The 16,211-nt window shown below is 41.3% G+C and overlaps 1 long non-coding RNA gene across 1 annotated transcript in view; it reads right to left on the reverse strand.

Annotated features, from left to right (window-relative positions):
- The window catches only part of LOC127138978 (uncharacterized), a 44,465-nt gene extending 42,775 nt beyond the window's left edge, over positions 1-1,690 (reverse strand). The window contains exons 1-3 of the long non-coding RNA XR_007809436.1: positions 1,538-1,690; positions 1,205-1,268; positions 832-976 (exon numbers count right to left, since the gene is read on the reverse strand). This is a non-coding gene — a long non-coding RNA (uncharacterized LOC127138978). The remainder of the gene's footprint in view (positions 1-831; positions 977-1,204; positions 1,269-1,537) is intronic.
- Positions 1,691-16,211: the final 14,521 nt, after the last annotated feature.

The raw sequence follows: 16,211 nt of genomic DNA on the forward strand, positions 1-16,211 counted from the left end.
ACCACAAATTTATTTAAGAGCTTGAGTCACAGATGGAAAAGCACCCATTTTTGTTTACATGTGGATTTATTGTGCCTTTAATGGCACTGCAACAGGGTTTTTCCTTCTGTGAAGACAGTGGAAAAGCTGCTTTAGAAATAGAGTGAGGGTTTATTGATCTTCATGGGCAGATTAGCTGTAACAGCATGAGTAGAATGAGTTCTGCAGGGAATGGAGAAGCCTCTCAACAAAAGAGGTGTGAGGCTGTGCTCAGACTTTGCACCATCATCCCACAATTAAACAGTCACTTTGTAACTTGAATTAAGCTGAAATAGTTATTTGATTTATCAGTCAGTTGATAGAAAATTAATAAGCAAATATTATAATAAATTATATTTAAATTCTTTTTTAAAATAAAAAAGCCAAATATTCTGTGGGGTCACACAAAGAGCACACATTTTTCTTTCTTAAACTTTGTTCATGTCCGACACTGTTTAAATTTCACCGCAGGCTATTTCTGGTTGGCAAAAGGTCCAAACTGTGCATCAGTGGATGTGTCTCACAGTGAGACGTAACCCTGGTTACACTTTGTTACTACAAATAAGGAGATATATGTGGACGATTATCAGAAAGACCAGAAACAACAGAGGCCCGAGGCTCAACACACGAATGCATGAATGTGTAGTGAACACACTGACTGCAGTTCAGATGGTCACCACTTTAACACAACATAAAATCGTTTTAAAAAGCATTTAAACAATCCTTTAAGGTCTGGGAGAGTGTTCTTTAAATGTCAAATTGGTGGACTGACTGCAGCCCAATCTGTGTTGTGTGCGTAGTTGTTCGTCCTACCGCATCATGAAGTGGAGGATGAATCAGTCTGCACGATCTCTCTCAGGGTAGCAGGTTGGTAAACTGGTAAACTGGAATCTACTCTTCAACTGATGTTTTCCTTCGCAGCAGACTTGTCCAAAATCGGCCACGTACAACTCCTGACCTGTGGACAGGTCACACACCTTAAGCTCAAAGTCAGTGTTAAATGGACCTGAGTTTACAACCACAAATTACCACTTTCACTTAACACACACTATGAATCTCTGAGTCCTTACTAAGACCATGACCATAGATGATACACTGGCTTCCTCTCTGCCAGAGAACTGATTTCAAAATACTGCTGTTGGTTTATACAGCACTGAATGGTTTAGGGCTAAAATACATTTCTGACCTGTTGCTCCATTATGAAACATCCAGACCCCTCAGGTCGTCCGAGACAGGTCTGCTTTCTGCATCTAAACACGGAGAAGCAGCGTTTAGTTTTTAGGCTCCACACATCTGGAATAAACTAATAAATCAATATAAGCTATTAATAATTAATAGCCTTATATTGCTTTTACATCTTGTCTTTTTATACTCTTCAAAGAAATTGTCTATGCTAGTAATGCTACAGTACTAGCATAGTGTATAGCATTTTACATTCTAAACGTTAGCATAGCGGCTAGCGGACTTTTCAGCTCCATTTGTGCTACTAGCAACAGCTAACGGATTTCTCCTCACTCACCACTTGACAGTTTGAATCCCTGCACCTTTCGACGTGACCGCAGAGTTTATTTAACCTCTATGTACAATTTCAGGCCACAACAGAGTCCGAGTAGAACAAGTTATATCGCCGAGGACGATAAACCGTTAGGTGACAGGTTCGCGTCCCAATCCTGTTTGGATGAAACCACGCCCACTTCCGTATGACGAAAGCTTCGACGGTTACGTTCCCATAGAAACTGCGGAGCCAGCTCCAGCTGCAATAGCTTGAAAAATTACTTTGGTTGATCAAAACAAGACATTTGAAGGCGTTTTGTTGTATAAAACTGAAGAATTAAATTAACTATTTTCCCACAATTTTATGGCATTTTATAGTTCAAAGAATAAATAATCAGCATATTAATCAATTAAAACAGTATTCTACACTCGAACTGTATAATTCTACTGTTTAACTCATAATAAAGCAGGAAAGGAAAATGATTGCCTCTAAAATCCTACTTCAAAATATTAAGTGTTTTGAACACCAAAATACCGCACAGCCTTCAAACTCATGAACATTTTTACTCAAATGTATTTCATCTTTTTACTGCTACCTGAAGCAATACACCCCCACCAAAACACAGCCCTGAGTGTTTTGTTGTTTTTTTTTTTTTGTTTGTTTTTTTTTTGTTTTTTTTTTTGCTTTACCTTTTCAGTCTGAACACCCGGTAAGTGGTGATGTGACTTCACCAGGAGAAGGAACACATGTATACAGGCGCGCTAAGAACAAGCTGACCCTTTTTGCTGCACTTACGTCAAACTGACGGTAGAAATGGGAGATATTTTTTATGTTTATGACTTATAAGTGCAGCCTGTTTGCGCCCACACAGTCCTGAGCAGAGGTCTGAGCAGCCAACTTATGTAAAGAACACCTGTGTGGGTGGACTATGGATATGAAGGGATTTTAAATTTGGTTTTAGTTGCTTTGAACGACGGACAATGGCTGACCTCAAGCATCGACATTTGGTTTGTTTTCAGGCACTTATATATACGCACAAACTAAGACATAGCAGAGTTCAGAAACAAGTCAAGAGTAAAAGAGTAAAAAAAAAAAATTAAAAATGACACAATTCCATTTGGAAAACTCAAATATATTTATTTTTTTAGGAAGAGCAACTTTTTTTAAAGGGGTTACTTGTTTCCTCTGCTGTCAAACACGGTTTCTTGCTGGGGACGAGTGATGGTTCAGCTATCGTTTCATTAACAATACAAGAAGTTAGAATATGCCCTCTGAGCAGTGCTACTTCTTCAGGGGCAGTCTGAATGCAACAGGGGGTTGCTATCGGAAAGTACTGAGACAGGCTGAACTAGCTGGTTGGCATGCTAACTTCAGCAGAAGAAAGGAAGTGATAGAAATGGAAGGTCTTCACGAGTAAAGGAATGAAGTTTGACGCTGAATTCACAGCATTTTTTAAACAGCTGTTAATGCTAACATTAGCTATGTAGCAATAACAAGAAAGAACAAATAGCTCCTTTAAATAAATACTGTTAAACAGTCTGTGTTCTGGTGATTTTTTATCAGCTGTGTGATTCTTTTTGAATCCCAAAAGAAGAGTTATGTTTCTCAGACAAAAGTTTCCTTCTCAGGGAGTCTCTTTGAAATTGGTTTCGCAAGTCGAAGGTTGCTTTTCCCCCGAATCTACAGTTTCCACAATGAACTTCAAAAAGAACCAGCTTCTTGTGAGAGTGTGTGTGTGGTGTACTTCAATATTGAGGATTGACTGTTCAGCAAGGGCTACTTAAGGGTCAAGGTTAGAATTAGTTTTGGCTAATGTTTGCATCGGGTTGAGGACTGTCCAGATATTGATCTTGTCACTATAAACAGACATTTAACATGCAAAACGCATCATAATGGTTACCTTCTGCTTGTTATAAGGTGAAAATATTTCTTATTTGGGTATGTTATGTAGGTAAAAAGAGCCTGACCACACCTAGACTAAATCACCTTTACTTTCTGCTGGACTATTTTATGTTTCCTTCAGTGGAAAACTCCTTTTTCTCACTTGTTTCACAGAACACAGGGAGACAAGGCCCCAAAAAGGAGGTGTTTATCTAGCTCTGTAAACATCTAACACAAATACATGTTTGTTATTTTTCCTCATTTTCCTCTTTCTGCAGAGACTTGAAGTATGTGTTAACACATAAGACAAGCGACTGGGTACCAGAAACTGTTTCTGTTTCTTCTTTTGTTTGTTTTACAGAAACATTATTATGATGTCTCTGCGGTGAATTGCAAATAGTCTGCAGAAGACAGGTCACAGCTCTCCTTGTATTTGTACATTAAAAAAGCCTCACCGTTTTCTCTGCTTATTAATATTCTTTTTATTTCTCTCCCCCCTCTACAAGAGTGAAAAAGGTCCCTGCAGATGTTCCCTTGGCTTTTATGTCAAAAGCTATCTGACTGATAGTAGGAAATGTCAGCCGAATCCAAAAGTAAAAAAACAACCTGATTATTCCTTGCCGTGAAAGGTCAACTGTGACACAGTATCTTGACAATGTAAGATAAATTTGTACAACATTAGGTGTGCCCGGCCATATTCCAAGTCACATGCGTCCGTCTGCGCTGGGCCTAAAAAAAGAAACAATTGGCAGGAGACACGCTCAGCTAAAGCCGCCCGGTTTTTCATCGGTGTTTCCGATTAACTCCACGCGACTGCGGCTCATCACAGGACCTTCTGTTATTCCTCCACAGTGAGCGTGCAGTTTGCAGCAGCCGACAATGCACGTGTTTTCGCACCATGAAATCTGATGTCTCCATCAGGCTGATTGTGCGCATGCAGTCATTTTGTTTCCCTTCCACAGGTGACCGCTTGTTCACTCATACAAGCAATGGAAGATGTAAGAAGATTGCTTTTTATGGACTGCATTCTTAACAGTTGGGAGTGATGCTTTTTATTTTCCTCTGAGGCTGGCACTGTGGTGCTCTGTACAAAAACATAGTGGGTGACGGAGGCGCTTTGTATTGTGTGTCGGTGCAGCACCTCCTGAAAAGGTTTGTCCTCTGATATCCATGGCAATTTTCAAGTTGGAGGCACATTTATCTTTGTGGGAACATTGCAAAACTGACGTAATACTGTGCTTTTGATGATTTCCTGAGTATTGTAGGTAACATAAAGTTCAGTGTAAGACCTGGCTGAGCACAATATATACACTGGTGGTGTTTCATGTGGCTCCCTGCTGAGGAGGGCACAAATTTCCATTGGAACTCTGACAGTGAACGCAGCACAGCACGCCTTTCCTCTTGCCTAATGATGCAAATTATTAAAATGATTTCCCTCCACAACCTGTTTCATGTGTTTCCTTCCAGAAATAATTGAGGAATCTTTTTATGTTTTCAATTAGCTGCCTTTCTCTCGCTCTCTCTCTTCCTCCTCCCTAGTTGACATTCATTCTAATTGCTAAAGATTCAGGCTTCGCTTGGAAATGTTGCGGGGCATCACAATAAGAGGCGCTTTATTTTTCCCTGTCAATCTCCTACAATGGAGAGGAGAAGTGAGAAGGAGTTTACAAATAATTACTGGAAGAAAAACATTCATTTTTTTGCCTTTCTCAGAAAAATAATACGTATTTCTCTCAGGGAGTAATTACAGTGAATACTGGCACAGTACAATTAGAATTTCTGTTGTTTTCAGGACATTTGCTGCACTCACACCACCTTTAATTTACAATTATTACATTTTTTTCTTTTTCCTATAAACTAAACCAAAGCTCCTTGCATCAGGATCTCTCCTGCTCTAATGTTCCTTAGCTCAAGCAGAAGATTCAGACTGAATAATGTCCCGTCCTCTGACCTAAAACATCACTTAAATTTCTTCTGAGTTTCAAACTCTCAACCCCTGCAGCCTTGAAAGGCAGTTATTAAGAGTTCGCAGTTTTGTCCTTCATGGACAACAGCTGCTGTAGTTGGAATTCATGTTGGTTACAATAGACTCAGTTTCACAAAAGGAAAAAAACCTGCTCAGACTGCTTCTACAGTGCAATTCACTTCTCCACTGCAAGCTCAATATGTTGCATGACATATTTAATTAACCCAAACTAACCCCTGACTGATCAGTAGACATATAAAAAATGTGAAATTGTGAAAGTCTTGTTTTTTCTAAAAAACTATTCTAATCTCAAATATATTAAATAATACAAAGATCTTAAAGAGAGAAAAGTAGGAACTTGCATGTGAGAAGCTGAAACCAGTGAATGTTTGCATGGGTAGCATTTTAGATTGAAAAATGGTTCAAACATTTGATTAATTATCAACATAGCCTCCTCTGAGGTCTGCAGGGACTAAAACCTTAGTTATACTTGTTTGAGGATGTGTACAAGGACAGCTGCAGACACAACGGACACACTGGCATGTTCATTTATACTCCACTTGAAGGGCGCTTTCCATACACGAGCAGTAGAGCGTCATCTACATATTCTGTGTATGTACTCTATGAATCAAATCAAAATGTCCCAAAAAATCTACGCAAGAAGAAGAAGAGCTGCGTTGTCTACTACACTGATAGTGTGTTCCAGCCCCTGAAGTCGGAAAGTCTGAAACAACCCCACCAAACGAGATCAAGGTGGTCCATGTTTTTTGCAACTTCTAAACTGGAATGCTATCACCTCGGAGGTGACGTCACTCCCAGTTCTGACTTCCAACCTCCGATGTAAATGGAACGCAACATAAGCACAAAAACATTAAAAAAAGAAAAGAAAAGCAGCAAGAGCAAGAAACTGTTGTGTGTACGGCCTCTCAATTACAACAGATTGCAACAAATTGCCTCGTGTACATCCTCTGATGGCGAAATTTATTGAAATTGACCTTATGAGAGCCGTGAGAGTCAATCAAAACAGCAAATTCCTGGACCTGACAGATCAACAAGGAGCTGAAACGCGATAGAAGTCTCTGTATGAGCGACCCCTTTCACATTGCCATAGAAACACTGATTACAGGCGCTTTAAATTTAGATAGAGAACAAGCACAAAGAAAAAACTGTATGTGGGGCTGTAATTAATAAGAGAGCACATATGGAACTCCGATGGGACTGAAAATCACTATTAGAATCAACCTCTAGAGAAATACACCACATCTGAATGGGGTTTTTTTGACTGTAGATCATCTCCAGAGGAATAAACTCATCCTCCTGACTCCGGCAGTGTCCTGATGGGGGTGAAAACTAGGCTAACCTTCCTGGCTGTTTCCCCTTGGGATCAAGTGGCAGATGTACAGAGCCATACTTGCCCTCCCCAGTACATTCACACTCACTCAGAAACGCACACACACACATACACAACCCAAAAAGCTCTCCAGGGTTCTGTCTCAAGCCAAGCCAAAAACCCAAGCTGGGGTAATCCCAAGGGAGCTCAACTCTACCACCGGCTCTCCCCCTCAAATCCTGTTGGGTCAGAAAATCCAGAGAGAAGCTGCTGCACCACTGGAGGGAGGGAGGAGGAGGTGGAGGGGCGCTTGTTTTGTTCACAGTCCTGTACAGTAGTGTTGTGTCTCCTGTGGAGAAAGTGAGGATGGCAGAAGGACCAACTCGGATACAGGGGCGTTGCATGACTTTGGTCGCGATGAGGCCCCAGCTGAGCCTGGCCAGCTGCGAGCACACACTCTATACCACCGTAAAAACACACTCTCTGGGATTGCATTTCCAGCAGCACACTTAACTGTTGAGTTTCATCAGCTGTGATTACGTCAAAGAAGGAGAAGAAACACTGCTTTTACATCACTCAAAGCATCCTGGAAGCACAACAGTCAATTTCAGGACTAATCCAGCAACAACAAAAAAAAATCAACTAATCAGGAGCGTAGCCTGCAAGGTTTGCCTCGAATCATGGCACAGCGGCGGCATGGACACGGATGCCCGGCATCAGCTGGCGTGTGTGGAAGATCAGAAAATACATCCCAAGAGCCAAAATGTGGTGAAGAAGAAGAGGAGGAGGCTGTAGAGCAAGGAGCGGTGGAAGAAATCAGTGGAAAAACACATCAACTGTAGAGTAAAGATAACACATGGAGATATGTAAGAACTGATCTGTAGAGCTATTTGGAAAATCAGCGAGGGCTGTAACAGCAGTCGTGAAATATTGATAGGAGGCTAACACATGTGTGTGGTTATTGATGTTTCTGTGTAAACTGTGACATTTCTGAGCATATAGAAAAAGAAATGCAGAACAAACAGTAGCTCAATGGATGTGGTACAAGAGCATCAGAAGGCCACTGAACGTACAGTAAGCTGAAACACAATGGTAGCGGTGGTTAGGAGGTACAGGAAGTACGATAGTACCAATAACACAAAGCAAAGTGGTTGTCCTCGAGAAATTACGCCATGTAACACTTTGATAAACAAACCCATAAGTGCTTCTGACCTCACTCAAAGGTTATTTATGAAGATGAATGTTTCGCTGGTAGCGCAAAGAATATCGCATGAGCTCAAACCTACAGATAGAGTCCAAGAAGGAAACACTAATACTACAAATACTGGATGAAAAGATGACTCCCAGTCTCCAGAAGCAGTTTTCCAACGTGACAATGATCCCAAACACACTGCAAAATGACCTGAGCAGAAGGTAGAGAACCGTCCAGGAGGCTCAAATCTGCCATCAAAAATAAAGGTGGGCGTATAAAATATTCAAAAGATAAAAGCACTAATGAAGAGTGTACCGACTTTTGTTGCAGCTGGTTCTTCAATATGGAACTTTCATTATAGTTTAATTAATCAAAGATTTCTGTTTTGCAAATTAATTGGCTTCATTCTTCTCGGGGCTTCGGCTGAAAACAAATAAAATCATGTTAAATGAACAGGATTTGTAATTACTTAACATTTTTAGTGATACTGACTGTCTCTGTACTTGGTTTTGCTGTATATATTATTTGCAAATTTTTAATTACAATGAGTATTCATGTGAGAATAAGGAGAGCTCATAAGGCATTATCCCTGAAATGACCAGCTACACAGCACAGGTGATTAAAATGTACCTGACAATGATCCTCATACAACTAATCTGTCGGTCGATCTAATGTGCAGGTATGATTTCATGAAATATTTACAGCTAATATCCACATACAATCTGTGAACGGATGGAGTGGCCTAATAACACTGCATTTCGCATCCCCCCTGTGCAAAGCAACCAAAGGTCAACATCTGCTCTCGCCAGTTTGGAAAACACTGGGAGGCGGAGGATGACTGAAAGGGGGTGGGGGGTCATTAATTGGCAATCAGAATCAGAATCTGGAGGATAATAAAAGAGGCAGTTACAGTGCTGTAGGATGAACCCTGATATGTGTAATTTTTAACTTTATCTCCTCCTGCTTTGCCTTTAACGTCGAACTTCACCCCCCAAAAAATCAATGTAATACTTTCCCAGATAGTGGTGAGTTTTCATGGTGGGGAAAAAAACATTGACAAACAACTTCAATAGCTGCAGTCAAATCCATTTCTCCACTCTCTATATCAATGCTCAGTATTATAGTTACTTAAGAGGCTGGATTGGCTGAGCATGCATGGTCCCCTTTTTTGTGCACAAAGAAATAAAATAAATGGAACAGATAGAAGTGGGGTTCAATTAGAGCAGCTACAGGCAGGTAGAGGATGATTATTAAGGAGTTATTTTGGGCATCTACTCCTGGTTAAATTTCTCCATAGACAATGACGGGTGATTGGCAGGGGGAGCACTTCCAAAGCTTGGATGGAAATTAAATTCTCCCCCCATTGAGTCGGTGCAAAAATGAGCAACTGTGATAGAAAAATATGTGGTTCAGGGGATAAGAAGTCAAAGGTATAAGACTGTGTACATGAAAAAATAAATAAGATGACTAGGATCAGTAGAGCGCATACCTCCACCAACGCAATCTCACAATGTGAGAAAAGGGAAAATGGGTTCTTCCCCCAGCGTTCTGCCAAATTTGAAGCAAATCGGTTCAGTGGTTTTTGCGTAATCCTGCCGACCAATGAACAAACAAACAAACAAACAAACAGACATGGGTGAAAATATCACGTCCTTTGCTGGAGGTAACTGCAGCCTCCAAGGCACGTTTAAAATCCTCAAGTCTAGTCAACTTTGCTGATTCCATAATCGGCAGTTTAAATCAACTTTTAGATTCACTGACACTTTTTTGTGCGATTTGGTGTCAACAAAACCACAGTGTTTGTAAAAAAAAAAAAAAACTACTTCCTCTTTAGTTTTTATATTAATCAGGTTCCTACTGAGCCCAAAAAGGTAGGAGAAATTAAAAATGCTGACAAAATCAGTCAGACGGTTGCACGATTAAATATTGTGCACTGTAGATGACAACACTATATCCATTAAATATGGATTTAATTACCTTAAATTACCAGCCTTTAGCCATATTTGAGTTAATGACACAGAGTTTGGGAACTTTCTCTTTTTCCTTCTCTTTCTATAACCTTCAAGTCTCTATTTTCATAATTAAAAAAGTAGATTTCTGGTTGAATATCGATTGAAATCTTCCACCACAGCGAACTCTGACAACAAACTCTGAAGGCGTGAACAGGTTAACGTGGGTGAAATGACGACTCTAGCTGAAGCAGATGCATTTGCATGTTCACAGGCCTGGATGGAAAGTAAACTCACACCAGAGTTTCCTGTGAATTAGACTAATGAGATAAAGGTTTGTTTCATAGGAAAATCTATCTGCTGCTACATTCAGGATATCTGCTCCACCGTGCAGCATTTATTCCAATAAAATTTCAGATATTGGATTTGATTTGCATCCTCGTGTGCACAGCATGTATAGATCACTCTGCGTGGCATCTCGCATTTCACACATCTCATCACTGCAGAGGAGAGAGACGGTCCCTGCGGTGAGACACAGCAGCTTCTGCCAGGGGTCCAACACGCTGGTGTCGTCGTATAAATAAATACAAAACACGCTGAACACACAAGCACACATTCGCTCATGTCAAGCTGAGATACTTGGAAAAGACTGACAGAATTTAGCTGGAGAGAAAAAAAAGGCAATCCAGCTTATTTGCTTGTTGACTGACAGGTTATTGAATATCAGGTTTTTGCGAGACAGCAGGCTGCACATCAGCTGACTAACTGTAGATGCAAACTTCAGCTCGCGTCAAGTTGGATTTTTCTCTGATGCTCCTCCAGAGTCGTCCAGAGTCGTCGTCACCTCTGGGGGAACGGCGCAGAACTCCTCTCCAACAATACCTGTCCGCTGTTTTCTCGGCGTACACGCGAGCAGCTCTCCAACCAAATTATTCATCGAGTCGAGGCCAGGAACTGAGAGAATGGTAACTAACTGTCGAGACAGTACCCGGTCGACCCCCACCACCCCTCTCTTCTTTTTTTTTCTTCCCTCCTCTGCTGGTTCGAGATGCCAAGAAAACACATCAATCTTGCACGTGCTGTTGACAGATTTCGGACACCTGTTCCACCAGATATGGTTTGTCATTTGAATAATTCGTTTTCATTGCTGTTTTCACAGCCGGACCCGTATCAACAATTTACAGCGGCGGGCGGCACCGCCTTGTTTGGTGTTTCAAACTATGACAAACTTTATGTGACAGTTGTGTTTGCAGCGTAACACTGATCCAGTACTGAGAGGCTGCGAGTTCTCCCAAACCTAATTTGCCACATACGATCCCCCGGTGGCTCGGTTGTTTCTTGCGCCACACAACTATTTGTGATATATCTTCAGAGTTCATGGCCTTGACTCTCACTTCACCTCTCTAACTTCAAATTTCCCTTTAGATTTGCACAAAAAATTGGATAAATAAGAGGTTTAGCTTGTAAATTTTATAAGATAATTAACATTCTAGAGGAGGAATATTCAGAGGAATATTTTTACTGTAGCACTGACCCTTGCACTTTTTTTAACTTTTCTACTTTTGCTCTCATTATTCTTATGAGTACCTTTACACTCATTATTGCACTGTGCAGGGCATGGGATCATTTGCAAAATGCTCGAGCTGCGATTGGCGTTTTAAACTTTCAGAGTGTATAGTTTTTGTCTGCCTCTCGCAGCCAGTGAAGAGCCCTGGTTTGACAGGTCCAGAGTAAAGATGCTTCTTACAGTAACAAGGAGCTGAATCATGAATCAAGACAGCCAGGGCCTCTGCACATGTCCATCACGAGGCAGACAGCAGTTTGCATGACCGCGGTCCAAAGGCTGCTGTCAAGCCGCCAGCTTGTCACAAAACAGGCGACTGTCATGAGGAAGAGATACAGCTGACAATTAGGAAGCTGTCTCTGTCATTCACTCCCAGTCAGAAATTGACCAGCGGTCCAGAAAAGAGAGGATAGGCTTCAACCACTATTTTTCTTTTCACTGTTTTCTCTCATTATCTGTGGTTGATGCTTCACAGAGACTGTCAGTTCTCACTAGCGATTTGGCCATCAATCGCAACAACACAGAGGGCATCGCCATGACTTCCAGGAAACTGCTGTGTCTGCGCGCAGTGGATGAAACAAAAATGAAAAAAATAAAGGGGGGAGCGTGCTGGGATGTGCTTTAATAGCCCATCTGCTCGTTGCACATCTGCATTGAATCAAACAAAAAGAGGGAATATGAATAAACAGCTCTGAGGATTTGTGATCTCGCTGGTCGTGCATCTTAGTCGGCCGCTTTTAAACATGAATGAGCTGAGAGCTGGACTGAAACTGCACCTTAAAGGGAAGTTTTGTCTTTGTTTTTCTTTCAATGGGGAAAACTTTACAATGAAATCAATCACAAACAAGGCCAGAGGAGCCTCAGATAGTTTACTTAATGGTTTTCACGTCAGTCAAAGAAATGCCGTTGCAGAATACAGTTGCTATTTCTGCGAGTCGATTTAGAACAATCTGTATTGCCGCGTCTGTCTCATCCATGCTTATATCCACTGTCCTCCATTTCTGGAACGGCGTCAGGCTCTGGCACGGGACGCTGACATTCCAATGCTTAATACCTAAAAGCTCTGATTGGCTCGCTGCTCTTTGAGGGAGCAGCCATCAGTTGATCGCTGGACTCTAGATCTGTAAGTAAGACCATACAAGTGGAAAACAAATCGCCGGTTTAACCCCAAAATGTTCATATTTGAACATAAAACTGAACATGGACGCAGCTATTATAAGTGTAAATTACATAATAAAACTGTGTGGCGCAAGTATGGCATCAGTTTTCCTTCATTCAAGTGGTTTAGATAAATGGAGACTTTAAGTAAAATATAAAGTACTATTAAAGCAAATCAGATATTTAAGGCAGCGAGTAAGCCTTAAAATACTTAAATAAAACAAACCAAACTGAAGTTATATAAGATTATCTTTTAAAAAAGATGTAAAAATAGACTCTACAGGTCAAATTAAGGAGGTTAAGGTCACCATAAAGTGTTGTTAACGGTGTGGGAAAGATATATGTGAGACTAACATACCCTGCCCTATATTTCATGATTTCTTCCCCTGACACACTCTGTTTCCGCTCCTTTGACAAGTTTATACCAGCATCATCCTCATTTTCCATTCTTCCTTTTTGCCTTCATTTTTTATTGCCTACCTATCTATCTATCTATCTATCTATCTAGGTCTTACTTTTGTTTCATCTCTGTCTCTGTCTCTGTGTCGGTGCTGGGTTTACCACGCTGCTCTAATTGTTTTCTCATCTCACTCTCCGGGGATGTGTAGGCATGGCCTTATTATCCCCCCGGCTGATCGATGTGATTTATAGGTTTAGGGAGCGAGACATGCAAACTTTCTCATCTCCTGGGGATAAACCGAAGAAATCAATCACACACACTCGCTCTGTGTGTGTGTGAGCATGTGTGTGTGTGTGTGGGCCAATCCAGACCTGAAAACTACTTTCTCCAAAGACCATCATGGAAGCAGTATCACTCTCAACTCAAATCGAGCTACAGAGTCTAAGTCGTTCTTTTTTCTCTTTTAAACTCAATTTACTTCAGGATTTTCTCGGAGTACTTCATGTGTATATGCTAAAAATATACAGTATCTTGATCAGCGGAAACACCTGGAAACACTTTTTATTTTTATGTTTTTAACACGAGCTACCACTTTGTGTCTCTCGCCACAGTTACGCTGATTACTTTGTTTATGCCGTTGCACTGTGCAGTAATTTGCCATGATGCAGATGGCCTCCTTGTTAACATAATCACGTTGGTCCCCACGAGGACAGCAGGAAATCATATAGCTGTGGAGATAATTCCCACCAAGACTTGATGGTAATTGCTCTGTCTCTTCCCTCTTTTTTTTCGTATATGCATGTTTTTTAGTGGCATTCAACTTCATTAGAGAAGGAACAGCAAGTAACATCACACTTGATTCAGACATAGATTGACTGCGGTCCTCTGCAACTCGTTTTTTTATTGATCTCATATATGACTCAGGCTTAAAGGGGGACAATCAAAGCCTTTAAAAGACCGTATTGGATTAAAGTTGCACTTCTCCCTTTACCTTCATGATGCATCACACTGTGCACCTGCCAGACAGGTGTCCGATCAACATACAGCAAGCTTTGCTGCCTTCAATGCGATCGATACCCATACAGTTCAGCATTCAGAATCAGGCTTCGAGCCTAAACGGAAGAAGTGTGATGTGTGTTGCATGTTAAAGACTCATCTCCATGCAACTCACCAACCAAAGTACACCCAGAAAGGTCAGGTTTCTTCTTAGCTACCTTTAAGCTAATGCCACCAGTATTTGATACCAGACTTAAGTTCTAGCCTTAATGCCACTAATGTTTGACAACTGGTATTTGCGAACTTGTGAGACGAGTTGCTGCTGGTTAATCTGACCTCCTGTGCTTTGAAGTCATATATTTGTTCATTTTAAACTTTAAAGCTGCTATATCAATATTTTATGGACACGACTACAGCTGCAGCACCCCTCGGCTTTCAACTTTTTCCGACTGACAACTTTTACTGTTTTGGTTCATGCTGTCATTTTTGGTCGACAGACAAAGATAGCAACAAGCTTAATGGGCCAATTAGCAACGACAGAGCCAAATATCTCTCTGAGGAGTTAGCAGAGACCACAATACAGCTTAATTGAGAACAAATACTGGATTTACATATGTGAAGTTGCAAAAAACACGACTCCAAATTAACTTTGCAACATAATAATATGTAAATGTTGTGTTTGCAGCCTGTTTTGCTGCCTCAAATTAAGCCAAACAAATCGATTAATACGCTTCAATTTTTTCCCATGTGTAGTAGTCCCAATTCCTCCTGATTCTAGTTCCACCTTTACTCCAAAAAGCTTGGACATCTTCGTGCACTTCGACTTTGTTCATCGTGTGGCTCAGACTGTTTGTTGTTTGTCACAAATAGCTCTGACTAACTCATTAAAAGTACCTGCTTTCAAGTGATTACTACTTATTACTTACTTACAAGTTGGATAATTATGATAAAATGAATGGAGAACAATGCAAATAACAGCAACAGACACTGGCTACATGTCATTAACTTCCTCCTCTTTGAATTCAGAGCTACTGACAACCAAATTCCTTTGTTTGTGTCAACACACTCTGCCACTGAGGTTGATTCTGATTGCACTGCCATAGAAGGAAAGATGTAATTGCCTGTAATCACTTCGTACTCGAGTCCGAATCACAATTAGAGACTTGAGACTTGACACGCAATTAAGACTTTAAATTGCTCTTGCTCCTTTTTTCCCTCAGAGACTTGACTCGACCCGACACTGCTCGGAGACTCGAACCTTGACTTTTGCTTTGATTTGTCCGACGTGTGATTGTTTCTGGATTTGTGAGACGCCAGGCGATGAGCTCATCGGAGATGCTGCTCTGTCGGATGATTTTTATCTGTTTTCCAATGACTCAATATCTTCAATTAACTCCAATTAGACTTGTTTAAGGACAATTAATCATTAATTAACCAAGGGAGGCGGGTGGTAAATATTTACTTATTCATCATACATATTTCTTGTTTTGCTTATGATTATTTTATGAGCTAATTTTCTTATAGTGTGTGCCCATGTGTGCAGCACTCTAATCTAACGGGCCGGTGTCCCTGTTTGCACATTCATCATGGATGTTAGACCATAATCTTTTATCCCCGCCTCAGACAGTCTGTTGATAAAATCCAATGGAGAGCAAGGACCACAAAGTTAATAGACTATCAGTCCCCTCCCTCCCCTAAAAAGAACTGATTGTACTATTCAGGAGGGTCGCATACACAGTGACAAGGGGTCGCAGGCAAAAGCAAGAACAAAAGAAAAACTGAGGGAAAAGTGAGTGGAGCGAAAGAGTGTATTTTGAGTCCTGTGGGTTAATTCAGTGCCTTTCAGCTACAATTGCCGTGTCTAAACATTCATGAGCCATACGAGGGAGGGAGGGAGGGAGTGAGGGAGGGAGAGGCAGAGAAAACGAGGGGAATGGATGGAGCAACAGCACAGCGCTCAGACACAAGAGGGAGAGCTGGAGAGGCAGTTGGCGTGCGAGCTCATCCACAGCGCTCCGAGCAGGTAGAGCGAGCACCAGCAACAGTGGGGGAGAAGCAGTGAGAGAGAGAGAGAGAGAGAGAGAGAGAGAGAGAGAGAGAAGGGCAGGCAGGGAGGGAGGGAGGAAGTCTATCTTTTCACCTGAAGATTACTTTGTCTCTCACTTCACTCACCCTGAGCGCTGGAAGGGGGAGCAGCGAGGAGGAAGGAGCTGAGTGGATCAGGAGGTGCCAGCTCTTGGTCTCTGGTCTTTTTTTTCTTCT

Source organism: Lates calcarifer, linkage group LG24, assembly GCF_001640805.2.
Source record: "Lates calcarifer isolate ASB-BC8 linkage group LG24, TLL_Latcal_v3, whole genome shotgun sequence".
Taxonomy (NCBI): Eukaryota; Metazoa; Chordata; class Actinopteri; family Centropomidae; genus Lates; species Lates calcarifer.